The 16937-nt window shown below is 37.0% G+C and overlaps 1 protein-coding gene across 3 annotated transcripts in view; it reads right to left on the bottom strand.

Moving 5' to 3' along the window:
• LOC126836249 (discoidin domain-containing receptor 2-like) overlaps positions 1 to 16937 on the bottom strand; it is a 103459-nt gene that overhangs the window by 75120 nt on the left and 11402 nt on the right. For 2 of the 3 annotated variants that reach the window (XM_050569490.1, XM_050569493.1), the window contains exon 2: positions 7540 to 7611. The exons of the other annotated variant lie outside the window; for it this stretch is intronic. The gene's annotated coding sequence lies outside the window, so the exon portion shown is untranslated. The remainder of the gene's footprint in view (positions 1 to 7539; positions 7612 to 16937) is intronic. 3 annotated transcript variants of the gene reach the window in all.

Raw genomic sequence — 16937 nt, 5'->3', positions numbered from 1 at the left:
GCAGACGGTTTTTAATCAAACTCAATGGACCGCAAAAATACTTAACTTGCGTAGAATTGAATGCTGCAACTGAATGTTGTCGTTGTCGTTGTGGTTGTTATATTATTGTGAGGAAACGAGTGCTTTATTTGATTGTAAAATAAAAATCACTTTCTAGTGGCGGAAAAAAGCGCAATAACGCGCAGAGTGAGACGGAATTCTTGTTATACACGGGCAAATAATATTTTCAGTCGAGTCGTGTGCGCCATCAACGGGCGTTAGTGAAGCGTTAACTAGGTAATAAACAACCGTTGCTAAACGTCAAAAGCAAAAGCTTGTTGTGTTGTTGACGGTTACAAATATATATATATATATATACACACCAAGTGTCGCAAAAGTTGGTTGTGTTTTAGTATGATGTTTATCGAACGCGACAAAAGGAATCACTGTTAAAGAAAATATAATACAATATTATAATATTCGAATTCCTCGGGTAATAAAATAATATTTTGTCGCATTATAACAGCACATATTATAAAGCACAATTATTATATATAGAAGTGAAAGTCGAAACGAAAATAGTAGAAAAACATATGTTCATGACAGTCGCTGCTTTGGTCGAAGAACAATAATTGAAACATATTATATTTGTTTTGTAAATAAAATGTCTTAATTTGTATAATCCCGAGGATGTCGTTAATAAGAAAACAAAATAATCATTACAGTATAACTCAAAATGTATATAGTTTATTAAATGGTTTTAGAAGAATTGTTTTTTTTTCTAACATAGGACATAGTCAGTCTAGAAACACAAGAAAAAACAATTTTTTTGATGGAAAATCTAGTTTTGACGAAAAATTGCCTACATTGAACGCCTTCATAAATAGGCTATTGGCGTCTTTTTATAGAAAGGCGCTTCATTACTTTTTTGTGTAATATCAGGTCTCAAAAGTTAGACTACAAAGTAAAAGTACATTCGACATTCATACAGTATTATAATTTATGATACTGGACTTGGGCGATTTTCCAACGCAATGTTCTATAAATCTATAAACGAGTATACGGTAACTTTATTAAAAATATCTTGTGTCCAAATTTAGATAAAGCTTTGTCGTTTAATTTTATAGTTTATAAAAAACACTTTACATAAAAAAAGTCACATTTGTTCAACTTTTACTCAACTAACTTATAGATTTTTTATTCCCATTCATTAACGATATGGCTATAAATATTTCAGCAAATTCGTATAAAATGTTTGCAAAATATATTCGAAACTTTATTGACAATTTGTTTCTTATTAGTCGGCGTTGTGGTGTTTTCGTTCCATTAAAAGTCACCGCTGTCTGTTTTTATTTTATGTTTATTAACTTTTGAAACACCCTGTGTTTTTGCCGTGGCATCTCCTCGGCTGATACCGGGACACACGGAAAAAATGCTTACTATACATTCTTTGAAGGGGACGGATGGTTCATTAGGATTCCGGGTATGTGGGGTTGATTTTCACACGGCCGTGTGTACAACGGTGTTGTATACGGAATTCGTTGATATTGGCTCTGGTCGGATAGTATAATATATAAGGGAAATTTCATTTCTGTCGCCGTCCTTTTGTAGTGGTGTTGGCGCCAACGGCTGCTTTCTCCCCCGAGGCCGACCTCCGCGACACGTTTGATTGCTTCTTTTCGCCCTCGTGTGTGTACATCTTACCCGGAGTCCATTAAAACGTTACGCTTGCCCAACTTTTTTCCTTGGCTTTCAGACTCGGAATATTTTAGTACACACGACCCGCCTCGTCGGTCGGATTCACGCAGGTAAAAACTACCATACCTATATATCCGTTGTCATTAAACTTTCATAAGGCCAACGTTTGTGTAATAAATGAAGGACCTCGATTTGCTTTTTGGAGAGTAGCCACCGGGTAGCTATATCTTGAAGTTCTACTCAGACGTTATAGCTAATAATAAAATTGGCGTACTATACATATTTAAAAGATTGCCCTTTTCGCGCTACCGCCAGCCATTGAGAAATGCCGTCCACGTTGCTTACCACGAAATCCTTTATATGAGTTGTTCAGAGAAAGGGACCGGTGAAACTAAAAGGAATATACTCACAACAATAATATAATACGCGTGTATAGTATATGGGGCAGAACAATACTACCACTACGGACACATGACCAAATTCTCATCGAGGGGGGTGCTTTTCTGTACCGTCGGAAACGATCGAAATGCATTACCCAAAAGAAAAAGCTTGCGTATGTGTGTGTACAACATTGGCGGTGTTGATGCGAAGCAGTTGTACACAGTAGTCATTTACCTTCCTCCCAACCCGCCCCTCACTTGTCCGTCCGTACCAAATTATTTAGCAGATCGCCCATTGTCGGCCGACCCCAAGGGTGCACTTTTCCTCAGAAACTTTACAAATGTAACGGCATCAACTTTTACTGTGTCGATTTTACCACATACACCTTGCATTGTCCGACGGATGCCGTGTAGCTAATGGAATTAATCCACTTTGGCGTTTTGTGTAAAAACCGACAACGTTTTGGTCTTAAAGCGCTCTGGTGCGTTTTTGGTCGATCATTAAAACTATTTTCCTTTGGAATCGACTGTGACGCGTAAGGCTAGTCCGCAAACATCATTTGACCGACAAACGCGTTTTTTATGCTCGTTCTTTTTTTCTACATAAATCAAAACTAACACGATTTGCAATATCAAAAATTAATTCGAGCAACCCGGCCCATAAGTCATACACGTGACGGTAAAAGTGATGATCGCATGCGGTCCAACAAATTAGTAAAATACTTTTTTTTTTCGAATTCGAAATGATAAAAAAAAAAAAATGTCACCGAGATAAATGGTGACGGCAAACTAGGAGTTAAACTATACAACGTGTGTGTGTGTGTGTGTTTTTTATTCCAAGAGGCAAGCACCACGAAAAGAGTAGGAAACACATCATGCCACCGCTAAACTGATTCCATCGCACTTCGCAGCGACAACATAATCGTTGCGGGCAAGTTTATAATATAATGGCACTATAATATAATGGAATCTAAATTGTCACCGACGATTGTACGCGTGGGCGATTTTCTTTAATTCTGTAATAGTAATTTATAGACTTAAGTTTCTTTTCTATATAGGTATTACAATCTCGTGTATACCGACAATAATTCAACGTTGCGCTTTTGGTGAATTTTTTATGTTTTTTTTTTTTGTGAGAATATTTTAACGTTTGGATGATTTGGCCACACGCGATTTGCTTGTTCCCGGGTGCTTACGGCGGCCAAGCCGAGAGATGCTTATCGTTCTTCGATATAATACCTAATATAACAGCGCATACGTTTTTTTATGCAAATCTAAACCGTGATACACTCAGACGACAGAAGACATATTTTATACAAAATATTATTATCAAGTGTTAAGTTAAGATAATATTCTCACGAGTCGTTGGCGAGAACGACGGCGTTTTATAGGAGTGAAATCACTGTAGGAATAATTTTCATAAATAATATCATTGTGGTGACCACCTGGCTAGTCGATGAGGTCATATATATGTATATATGAATATTATTGTAATGTGTGTAATACAGTTGGTCGCTACGGTCACGTTTACATGGCCAACTCGCAGGGGTTTTGAAATAATTTGTATATTATGGCAGTAAGGAAATCAGAAAATTTCCTGGTAATGCATTTAAAACGGCCACGCAGAGTGGCATAATATTAGCCGAAGATAAAAAGTAATTGTATTATTTATTTTCACAAAGAAAACGTCGACCAGACGTGACGGCGTTACAAAAAGTCTGCGCCAGCCGATTTGTATATTACTTAAAAATTCAATAGTTTTATTGTCGGTTTAAGACTTAAGTATGCTTTTGTTATAAATCTACCGGTTTAATTTTTCCCGCGCGTACATATTATGATAAATTAATAATGTCAGGACGCCGACGTCGGTTAACATATTATAGTGGACGTTTTGACAAATATGTAACATAATATAATAATATACTCTTATCGGTTATAATTACTGATTTACTGTTATCACAGGGGTACCGAGAGGGTCAGCAATATAATAATAGGTTATATCGTCAATAGCATCCAATAAAAATTCTAGTTCTTCGACCATTGAAAATTGGCGTTAAGTACCGTATTGACTTCCAGACACATAAATCATTGCCTCAGATACACGTATAATTGGTGTATTTATCATTTTATATTTACACGCTTTACATTCGTGTCCGGTGTTGCTGCAGGAGGAGGGGGGTAATTCCTTTATTTTCCCAAAATCATACCTCACGCCCGTTTTGTTGTTCGGCCGATCTGGAATCATTATTGGCCAACAGCCTCCTACGCGGGGTGTCAGCTGCGCAAGTAATGTTTATACAATGGTTGTATTTATTTTATTATATTAAATGCGGGCTGACCGTCGCTAGTCTGGATACTGGCGTAGGGGGGGGGGGGTCACTCCTATACACATTGTGCATAGAATGTCATACGTTGTTGGCCTTCCGGGGATACAATGTGCGCGAGCCGAAGGGATCCAATATTTCCTGGACCTACTGTGCCATCGGATAATCCTTTCCGTCGACGTTGATAAATCGATTTCTTTTCTCCACTATTCGACCGGGCCACGTGCTTAAGTCACAATAACATAATAAGTCGGAGGTTCCAAACCGTTAACCGATTCCGCGTGGGGTAACTGTCCTGTTAAAATCGTTCAAATAACTGTTATCGCGTAGGCGTTAAATTGTCAAAATATCGAATATACTTCCAAATCGAACAATAGCAATTTTATTGACTGCTCGATTTGGAGTGGAAAAGAGTATTCGGTTGCGTCGGGTTGGATGTACCTAATTTATTTGAAATTTTACTATCCACTAAAACGGCTCTATTCGATATGGGTTTTTACGAGAGTCACTTTACCAAATGAAAATAGTAAAAAACGAAAAGTGGTTCTTATTAAAGTGTTGATTCGACGCCTAGATTGCAAAACTCGTTGCCGGAAGAAAAACTGCTGTATAAGTACATCATTTTTTTCTTTGGACAAAAATGTATCGTCATCGAACGTGCGGGGCGGAAAAAATGATTTAAAAGTGTCAACCACAATTTACAGTGTAGTTGAGTATAACAGTCAGAGTTAGATATAATTTGTTTCGTCTAGTGTAGAAAACGAATTTATTTTTTTCCAACCCGTGTCGAATTAGCTGAATTATTTGGATACTTTTTATTAATGTTATATTTTTTTCCCGTGTGTCGCTCATTGGATTATTTCTAATTTATTATTCCGTGGTGATGTTGCTGTTTTTTTTTTGCCCCGTTGTATTATAATACATGTGTATGCCATATCAACACCTTTTGGTGCTTCGGGCTTAGCGACGCCCAGGGGTAACGTTTGAACCGCCAAAACACGGGCTAAATGCCGTAAATTTCCGGCATAACGCTCAAACGTTCGGGCTGACATAAATTATTGCGGATCCCAACAAAGGATGAATTTGACTATATGCATGTTCTACTTCGAGTTATACATTTATTGTGTTTTGTCGTACACATAGGTCCCTCTTCTGTACGGTTTCCGCAACACGCATTCATTACACCGTCTAAAGAAAAAATAACAACCGTCTTCACACTATAATAGAACATTTTTTTTTTGCGTTGTTCACATTTAGTTAAGACGAGTTACCGCCCTCTCCTCCCCCCACCTCCAGTCCCGGAGAAGAAATTTAACAATGCGATTTATTCAAATATGTTTTGTTGAAAAATCATATTATTACGTTATCCGACAACCTTTTGAAAGACGAGGCATATTTTAATAAAATTGTGGCCGTTAAATGAGTAACAGGGCGTAATATTTTTTTCTTTTATCAACTACAAAGCAACTGAAGGAAAACGACATGCGTTTTTGAAATTCGATTAAATTGGAATTGAAAGCTAAAAGCTACATATACGAAGTATAAGAGTATAAAGAGTATATATAAAGTATAAGAGTTTTATACTTTATTATTTGAAATCATAGTAGCCAAATTTTATAAAATATAGATCCCTAAATCTTAGGTATACAGTTAAAATAAATAAATATAAATAGGTAATACTTTCAAACTTACCCTAACTTAAACTGACCTAACATAACATAACTTAACCTAATCTAATCTAATTTAATCTAACGCAGTAATAAATTATAATAGGACTATGCGATACAACTCAATCGTGTAATTACTTCATTATCAATGTTGTCAACAAAAATAATTTAAAGAGATAAAGCAGAATGACGATGTAATATTGAAAAATAATCTGAGTACACAGATCTAGAAACATATCATATTATAGTAAAACAAAATTCGTTATACACATAATATTTAATTCCGCAAATAGCCGTAAAAGTTTAATTAGTTAACAACAAATATAAGCTTAAAAGCTTCCAAACAGTTATCAATAAAAAAAACGACATTCAGTATTTACCAAATATCTACCTTCCAAGTTCCCAGTATATTATTATTTTTTTATCAACCCTTCGTAGATTTTTGTACGTGAATGACGTACGGGTATATTTCTGTTTACCCTCATTGCAAAAAATGTGACTTCCGACCCTAATCCATCCTATCCGAATGATAAGCGGATATTTATTTATACATTTTTTTCTCCATCTAAAACGGAAATTAACTTTCAAAACTTTTGTCCGGAAATACGGTAGACGTCGAAGTCGTATATTGATGACTTTTTTTATAAAGGAAGCAGATTTGTTCTTGACTCGAGTGAAATTCCAATATATGTTTTAAACAAGTTACGTACAAGTTAAGTACAAAAACAATAAAGTATATAGTACATAAACTAACGGTCGAAAAGGCATAAATTCTATTGTGATATTGTTATCTCCGGCGGATCTCGATAGGACTAACTATGAATGATATGCAAATCTTTTGTTCTTCCTAGAAGTCGACTTTTATGATCTGGTGCGTGCGGAGTCATTGGTATGATGTGAATAGGTATTATCGTTTTGTTCGGGTGTGTGAACAAAAATTACAACGAAACGCTATTATATTATACTATCTACTATACGACTGAACGTCAAAACGCTATAAAAGCTATGATGAAAAAGTCAAAATGAGTTGGAGGGGGAGGGATACGTCCATCCATACATGAAAACAGAGCCCGCGTGACTCTGCAACTACGAAAAAAGCCCTCGGTGAAACAAAAGAGCTTGTGTATACGATTTTTATTTTTTTTTGTCGATTGCCTCCAAATCGCAGCTGCCCCCGTTGACAATTTAATCGCAGATGTTTTTTTTAACTGGCTCAAGCCGCATTATTATACCATACAAAAGGACTCCGGTTACTCCCCTTCGGCCGGAATATTTCGTGGGCCTGTGCCTTGACGTTTATTGCGTACACGACATTCATAACACGACACGCACATATTACTATATTGTACATATAGCCTTTGAATTGCACCGGCGCCGTACACAAGAGAATGTGGCTCGCGCGGTCGAACCAGAGAGAGGGACTGTCACTGTTTCCATCGTCCAAACAATAGGCAAATATTATGATTTGCATTTTATAATCGTCGTATTTACCTTTTTGAGATTTCAGCGACAGCCGGACAGAAGAAACGACTCTGCGTCGAAGGTCGATCGCTCTGCAGTTATCTGTGAACACAACATAAAAAAGAAAACCGTCAGTGGACGTTGTGATAATTTTGTGAACTCAAAGATATTATTTTAGTTACAGCACAGCTAGGAATAGACACTGGTGTTTGTACGACCGAAGAGCTTAATATATTATTTTAACGTGGACATAACCCATATTGCTATTTTAAACACGTTTCATGTGCTGTACGGTTCGAGAGAGGAGCTTTGCGTTTACGCCTCCGAGGCAATTAATATTTGCGGGCTTTTGTCGTCGGGCGGAGGGAGGGGGAGTGAAAAAAAATGGGGAAAAAACATCGGCGAAGCTCTTGGAAAAATTTCCCTCGAGGCGAAGTCGAGCTTTCATTAGACTCGAGTCGAGTGTGGTTTATTGGTATTGACACTTCACGGGACGTGTCCACGAGGGGTCCGGCCAGAGCAAGGGGTAAAAAGCTGTATAATATATATCTATGAAGGTATTATACAGCCTTGTTAAAAAGAAAAATGTCAATGGCCTTTGATTGGAATTTGTTTTTTTTTTTTTTAATGTAGAATCGCTAATTTAAAAAATGAGTTTTCTCCGAACGCTATGTTTATAAATTAGCTTATGGCATGTAAACAATAAACGCTAATTAAAAGTAAATATTAACTTTATAAAGCGCACCTGCGCTCGAAACATTATTTGTAAAGAGTTACGGGCTAGATAATAACAATGCAAAGCGAGTCGAAAATAATTTTATTGTGTCGACGACACGGCGAACGTGATGTCTCAGTAGTGTGCAAGTTTAACCTTGTAAACAAGAGTGCTATCGTGAATTCATTACCCCCCAAACATTATTCTCTCGATAAGTATCAGCGGCTATTATTTTATCTAACATGAAATATTATTAGCCAAAACCCGTTATGCAAAAACGTTAAAAATCGACCTACAACCATAATGTAAAGTAGGTGTATACACTTGATAGTAGAAAGTCTCCCTTGGTTTTTATACAGGAGATTATCGTAGGTACATACACGTCTATGTAAGGTTATACGGCGTATATCGAGATAAATATCTTTGATACCAAAAGCGCGTTGACTGGAACCAACCGATTTCCCGGTATATACCATAATAATACAGTATAGACTAACAATATTACAACTGGCCGTGGCGGCATCGCGTTTATGAATAATCAAAGATTTGGTAATGGAACGCAAAAAGAAAAATCATAAAAACCTCGGCCGAAGATTAGAAACCTAGAGGGATGGACTACTCCAAGTATACGCTCGCGGCATGCCACCGACCGGAATAAATCTCTCCCACGAGACCACTTATGTATCGGTGACTCTTCGACACACACTAACGGCCCAGGTACTATACATGTCCTCTTGTATCAATCGCCGTACATAATTCTTTCAAGTACATGTAATTGCTATTAAAACACCGAACCTGGACGGCACCGGGTTTCTGTCTTTACCTGTATTTACGGTTTGGGTAAACGCGGGACACACGGTAAATGAATTAGCAAAACGGGTCTTTAAACACTTCTGATCAACGATAAGGACAACCATGCACACAACACATTCCGAGTGCGTTATGACAAGATATTATAACGCTGTAATTCGTGTTCGGGTCCCAAAACGACAAACGTTTACCCGTAATCGTTAGGCCCCTCGCTGGAGTGTAAACGCACGGCTAATTCACGGTTTAGATGGAAAAAAAACGGCTCGCCCGTCGCATCAGGAATACAAAATATCCACCGCCGCCCGTGAGCACACACAATATTATCGCCTATCGGGTGTTTATTGATAATATTTTTATATTTCGATGTAACAATGGTAACGTGGGCTAGAGCGTTTGTGTGGTTTCCTTGAATGGAAATCGAAGCAATCCGACCCGAACACTGGTTTCGATTATTTATATAACCGTTCGATTAAATCTAGAAGGCTGCGTTCATTAATCTGGCTTTAATACGGTTGATGTTTGTCACCAATAACATAAGAAGTTAGAGCGTATGGACAAACAATAATCAAGAGCAAGTATGGAAAAATGTTTGGATTTTTAGACAAAACACAAAACATTTAAAAAACAACTTTGTCAAGATAAAATTTGCTCGAAAAGCAATACAAAATGAACTTGGATAAGTTTAAAATTTTTAATTTCTACTGTAGAAATTAACAGTTTTAATTTTAATTTTGTAAATAGTTGACGTAATTAAATTTTCAATTGAAAAAATTACATTACTTGTACCCCCCATCGGTGTTGAGTATTATTGTTGTTGGAAGTCCAGAAGCGTGTCATTCAGGGCAATATGTTGTTGTTGTTGCGCCCCCTTAAGGATGTACCTACGACGTGATGGCGCAGTAATTTCATCGACCAGCAACCTCTGACCTCTTCCCGGATCCCTATACAGTCTGTCGTGTCATCATGCGTTCATTGTGCGCTCACTTTCCATCGTAGCCCATATGTTAAACGTGCACGCGTACCATCGGTCAACACACGGAAGCCCTTCCTAAGTAAAAACACTTCCAGAGTGTCCATAACGTAGTGTGGCATAGCCGGTATGGATGTGTAACAATAATAATACACGGCCTGATGACTTGCAACAATCCGCCCGGTAATTGAATCTAAATATTGTTTTAATGGGCAACGCCAACACAAATAATATATTACAAGCGATGTGTTCAGACGAGTTGACAAAATACAATATAAATAATATTTTAAAACATCACTTCACCGTCGTCGCGTATCACTGAATTAGTAACCGCTAACCATTCACCTTAATTAGCTATATAAATTATAGAAAATTCATGAAGCGTCGGCCAAATGCGGTTATGTCTACGCAAACAACAAAAGAAACGCTACTTTTACAAATGGGACCACCAATCATGTTTGAACATTGTTTAATCGTTTTATCGTGATGGCGATTCTAACGATCACCTAATCGTTTTTTAGTACACACTGTGCATTACAATAAACGATCACAAGCACTTTTTTATTTATAAAACGGATTAGTTAAATTTATTTTAAAATTACTAGTTTGTTAAATTAATATCGAACGACATGGGGAAAACATTTGATTACATTTTTTTAGGAAAACAAGTTCATGAAGAAATAGATGACATTACCTTTTGGCTGAAGCCGCCGGTTTCCTCCGACGTCAAAGAATCGTAATGTTATCATTTATTCTTGTTATGTTTACTTTTTGTTTCACTTGTGTCACCGTATAAACTATAGTTTACTGTATATAAAACTATTGCGGATGGTGTAGTATAACTCTTGTAGGTAAGTAAAAAAAAGGGAAAGAGAAAAATACAACTCCGTTTTTTCGTTGCGAAATCGAGATATATACATTATAAGACAAAAAAAAGAAGAAGAAAGAACCGTAACGGATGCGTCCGTTGTGTCTCTAGAGAATTTCTCAGGTCGGATAAAAGGTACGTAAAAATCTGGCACTCGAGAGGCCTTTAAATAACGTTGGCGTTACTTCGTTTTTCGAACAGATCCATTACTTTCAAATCTTTTTGACCTGTTACTGGAATATTTTATTATTATATTATGTAGATTCCCAGGTGGAATAGCGCTCAATCCAAATAGATTTTCCTTAATTTTGCCGCACCAAACGAACCAGTAGAAAAATATTTACTTATGCTCAAATAAAGCACTCTCGGGGTTGATTTCGTGTAATACCTTTAACATATATGTATATATGCACTTTAAATTATGAAAAAAAAAAATACTAAAACATTTCCGGAAACGGACAAATCCAATTTTAAATCAAAACGGTTTTGTGTCGTTTCGGTCAATCGGACGATAATCGGTTTTGTTTTTGTGACCGTCAAATCACTGTGCAAAGTAAAAACCGAAGAAAACGGATTTGTTGTGTCTTTGTATTATTATGTTGAATAGCATATCTACAAAGGTTGTAGTTCTATATCATATTGTGTGATTGGATCGAAAAACAAATGTCATACAAATAACTAGTAAAGTATAACAGGACATATGCATACAAAAAATGGTTTATCTTAAAGGAACATAATATTATGATCGGACAAGTCAAAGTATATTAGTAAAGGCTCCTTGAATCGAAAATTGGGTTCATAAAACGGATCTATTACTTTTGTCGGTACTGACAACCGATTTTAATTGATCGTTTAAATTTCCAACACAGTGACTCTACAATTTATTGTAGAAAAACCTGTGTATTACTAAGATATCGTGTGATTTAAAATGTATCCATGGCAACCTTGATCACATACTATAATATACACATCACCGGTCGGATGGAAGTTTATCGCATCGACGCTGGAACCTATGGGGTACAATTTAAACAACCCAAACGAACGTTCCAATACTGTGCGCAGAAAGTATTAATTATTTATGTATATCTACTACATTTTTTCAGATTTTTTTTATCCCTGTGTACATACAAGCGCGGACCGTTAAAAAACGCGCAGAGCCAAACAAGCGCTTTTGTTTTTTAAAAGTCCCGTAAATAAACGGTTGGAAATGAGAAAAAAATGCTTGCCTCCGGGACAATGTTTGTCCTTCTCAGTTATTTTATACCTGAGCACTCGGGGGATAAAACGATATATTATTCCAACTTTATTGTACCCCTTTCCCCCCTCGACATCCGTTCGCTGTAATCCGTTATAAATTACCGCTACCGCCTTTATCTCTTTTACCGAATGAAAAAATAAGAATAAAAAAATACAAAGTTAATAAAACGTAGATTTCACTTTGCTCCCGGAACCCGCGGTAGCAGAAGCCGAATGAAATCCTAGCCTTAGTCCAAAATATTGTGTTTTTATTTTTATCGAATGTAATAAAACAATACGTCTTGTTATGTCATGCGCTGTGCGCACAAACGGCCCGAGTGAAGTGGATGATAACCAATTAGTTTTCCTTTAGATAATAAAATAATGGATACGCCAAAGTAGTTTGTTTACTAGAATGAACGTAAAACATTTTTAGGTAACAAGGGTCGCAACGTCATACGGCCATACCCCTTGCCAAAATGAGACGTGGATATTTCCGTGGAAAAATAACTGTCTTCCTCTCTTTCCCCTTCCAAACCGCGTCCCCGTGGGCCGTGGGTTATTAGTATCATCTATTATTTTATTATCTATGAGTTTTCCGTACGGCGGGACAGTGAACAAATAAAAAATAAAAACCAACAACTTAAGATACACAAAGTTAGGATATATGCTAGAGTTTGTTTTAAAATCAGGACTCCCCCTCGAATAAATATAATGCATATGCTCGTATTGGGGGGGGGGGGGGTGGCGGCAGCGGTGGCTGCAGATTTATTGTGCTTTCCGGACGAAGCGAGACTTAAGACGTATGTGTATATTGAGAATCGACAAAAGTCGAGCCATAGAGTTTATGCAAGTAAGATGCAAAACCGTTACACACGCTCTGTTGCCCTCACACGAAAAAAACCAAACTTTTGGCCACAAATTGTTTCCTTTGGATAACGTCCAACGAGGCGCGCGAAAACGGGCCAATCGAAGAGGCGTGTTTATATAGCCACTTTTACTGCCTCTCGACACACACAAAGATATAAATACAATAGACTTTTGTAAACATTATATGTATATTGTCGGCGCACATCACCGCACGTCAGTCCGATGGGACGCGTTGACGACGTTCGACTGTTTTACGGCAACAATTATTTTTTCTCTTCCCCGTTTGGTGATTTTTCTCATTTCAAACCAAACCAATACGGGCTAACCACCCGACACAGGACACTACTATATGACCGTGTCTATAATACTATAGTGCATATGTAACGTGTAGGATATCCAACGCGGCGTATAGTCGTTACGCACCGCACAGAGTTCTCATTTCGGCCCGGGTAATATCTCATTTTTATTTCCCTAATGCAAAAGTTCCACCTCGGCCGTCCTAAATATAAGCCCGCACGTATAGGGGAGCGCGATTCCCCAGCGAATACTACACACATGTGCCCCTGAATGGCGCCGCCGGAGCTCTGCAATATTTGAACAGAACGCTATCATAAATGTATACCCAAAGACTCGAATCGCAAAATGATCAAACTCTACGTTTAATTATGGTAGACAATATATATGTACCTATACAAATTAAAAAAAAAAAAGGGAACAATCTTTGAAAACGATAATATTATTTCCGCTATTTCGAACTCTTTGTCACGACCCCGGTTTTTATTTATAATATATATATTGTATATGTCGGAAACAAACCAATTAGCGAACAACAAATAAAGGGACTGCGGTACCTATTCTTTTACACTGCGCTCTATGTTTGTTTATGGAGAAGATATGCTACGCGTGTTCGGTGTTTGCCAATAGTGTTACACGGCCAATGTGGAAACAACGTCAGTCGAAGCCTGTGTTTTGTGCAGATGGTCGCAGAATAAACAAATGCGTGAAGAGTTGTTTTCAATGTTTTTCATTTGCAAACCGATTTCAAGTTTGTCCATACTCGGTGGGTCCAGGCCACGTGTGTCCCACGATCGGCTTCCCAACAGCACAATAATAATATAAAGGAAAACGAAAATTGTTTAGCAAAAATCACTAGCGTGCCTAATGAATTTTCCAACGGCTTCAAGCCAACGATCGTAGTCTATGGAATAAAAATCGACAAACTATGCATGTGGACGGGTGTTGGAGTGACCACTTTGTAAAACGATTATATTGTTACACAAATACCGGATATTAGTTCGAGGCACACGACCTTCGGGCCTGTAGGTTGGATTCTATGACACAAAAACAATGCGCTTACCTAAGCGTTTTCAGAATTCTTTACCCGCCCGACCGCAGTGACGCGGTGTACATAATATTATTACATACATGCATACCTATGTACAACTACATGCAAGGCACACGATAGTCGAGTAAAATATTCATTAGACCGCGTTTACTCGTGTAACTCGGGGTACACACTCTTATCGATGTAATTGTGCATTTGTTTGATTACTTGGCAGTCGCCACCGCCGTTCCGACTCCACCCCACACAGCGAACCCACCCTTGTGCACACGCCGACCGTTGCCTATTGTACGTATACGACAGCGGACACGTGACCCTGGGACCCGACCCCTCTGTTACTGCTGCAGTCCACGGAGAAGGGTCTTTGGGCTTTGGCCGACCACCTTTCACGGTCCGCGTACAGGCTAATTTGACTGCACGGCGCTTTTACACGGGCCTCCTGCTGGTTTTCGCCAAACCCGACCCATACAAAACACACGGGCTAGGCTGCCGGTGAACTAGAGTATGGACGTGACACGGTGAAACACAATCCCACCCAATCCACATTGTTTGGTCCAACAATAACGCGCGAGAAAACATATACTATGTGTCTGACATCAATGGTATAGTGCTTATGAAGAATTTGGTGCCATAATATTATTATAGGTACACATACAGATTGGGGGTAGGTTAGCACCAGAGGTGGGTGTCATCCGCATAAAACGAATGAATTCCAAAAATTACAACCCAATACCTTAAACATTATTATAAGGTAGCCGAAAATCGTATCTGTAGATCTAAAGTCTTCAAAGTATATACATTAAAGAGGACTGATCATTGGTAATTGCTTCGGTGTAGCTTAATCAACGAAGCGTCATTGATGTAGTCGGATATTACGATTATGTGAATTTAATGATATCAAACATTATAATATTATCACAGCCAAAAAAACAGTAGTCGGCTCTGTTAATAGCTCCATACATTATGTAAATGATCTAAGACCCGATTCGAATATATTGGGCGATAGGCGGTATCACGTTAGAAATCCTAAGTGAGCACAGCGCTGCCATTTGGTCACGGTAATAAATGGCCATTACAATATTTTGGAGGGTGTTCGCGGTTCGTTATGGGACCACAGAACACATGTTACTACTCCTATATAATAAAGTAATAATATCGGTAAATCACTAAATAGGGGTTTAAACCTTAGCCTAAAACGCTGATCCGCAATAATCCGCGTGTACTTTAGATTTTGCAGGAACGTGTGTTATGATAAACCAAATTAGTCAACAAATATTGCATAATACAATATATTAGTAGGGATCTTTATCTAAGATTGAAAATGTACATTTTATAGCTAAAAAACTTAAAGAAAAACAAATTACATAATAGCATATAATATATATCTTTGAAAAGGTGAAAGTTATTTTAAAAAACTGAATGAAAACATCCTAAAAGTTTAATTATAAACCATCTTGGTGCTGTAAAAATATTGCGCTTTTATATTAGTGTATATATATATATGTATATATATATGTACGTGTGATAACATAGCAGGCAGCTTTACCGATTTTACTACGTTTTAAGGTCTTTGGGCATTTTTTATGAGTCATTAAAACATGTTTTAGAAATGTCCATAATTATTTTTTTATATACACTGTAGTTTGGAGTAATACTTACTTACAAAATAAGCTTCTATATGTATTGAATTTGGTTTTTTTTAAATTTTTTTATTTATATTGATTAGCATATATTTGAGATTTGAAAACAAATAATTTTTCATAACAAAACAAAATTTAAACTATCTGTGCTGAAAAAACAATATATTTAATTGGCGAGGAGCAGTTGGTACGTATTAATCATAAAATATAAAATAAAGCTCAAAATAATTAATGATAGTAATTATTTGTTGGGATAGTCGTTTGTTATTTTTAAGCACGTACATTCGATTGTCTTTCGATGTAACTATTTTTTTAATTTAAAGTATGAATACGGTTAAAAGAAATAGAAAAAAAATTCCAGTGTCTGGACTAATGATAAACGTAAGTCGACATAGACAGTGGACAAGATGACAACCTATAAGTAGGATATTATTCTATCAGTATCGGACAGTGTACCCATCAATAATTAATGTATGACGTACACATATTTTGACAACTGGGCGGGTAAAACTGGCTCCACTGATCTTGGTTAATAACAATATCAGAATTGATAAATAATATGCATAACCCGGCATGAAGACATCAGCTGTCTGAAACTCCGAATGATTAATATATACTCGCAGTGTACCTACGTGTGTAAAGAAGAAAAAGAAACAACCATTATTTCAACGTCTCCACTCGGAGATGGAGTATGATTTTTAAACAATGTATATATTATGTATTATAAATGAACATAAAAAAGTTTTGTTTGTTCGTTTTTAGTTTCGTCGATATTGATTTACCGAAGCCGGGTCATTAACTGTATAATAATATATTGAGTAATGGAAATAAAAAATAAAATAAAATATCTGATCGATTTGTTATTTATGTCACTTCGTGGCGTTATCTCAGAGGACGTCTAAAAAAAACTAAATCAGTATAAAGATGAAACGAGAATTATTCTGAATAATTATCATAACATAAAATTATGTGTAGCG

The sequence above is a fragment of the Adelges cooleyi genome, unplaced genomic scaffold (assembly GCF_023614345.1).
Source record: "Adelges cooleyi isolate 19-005CV unplaced genomic scaffold, UGA_ACOO_1.1 ACOO_flye_CR_arks_rails_tigmint_CR_PRNA_23, whole genome shotgun sequence".
Classification (NCBI taxonomy): Eukaryota; Metazoa; Arthropoda; class Insecta; order Hemiptera; family Adelgidae; genus Adelges; species Adelges cooleyi.
This window is presented reverse-complemented; position numbering and strand designations above follow the sequence as displayed.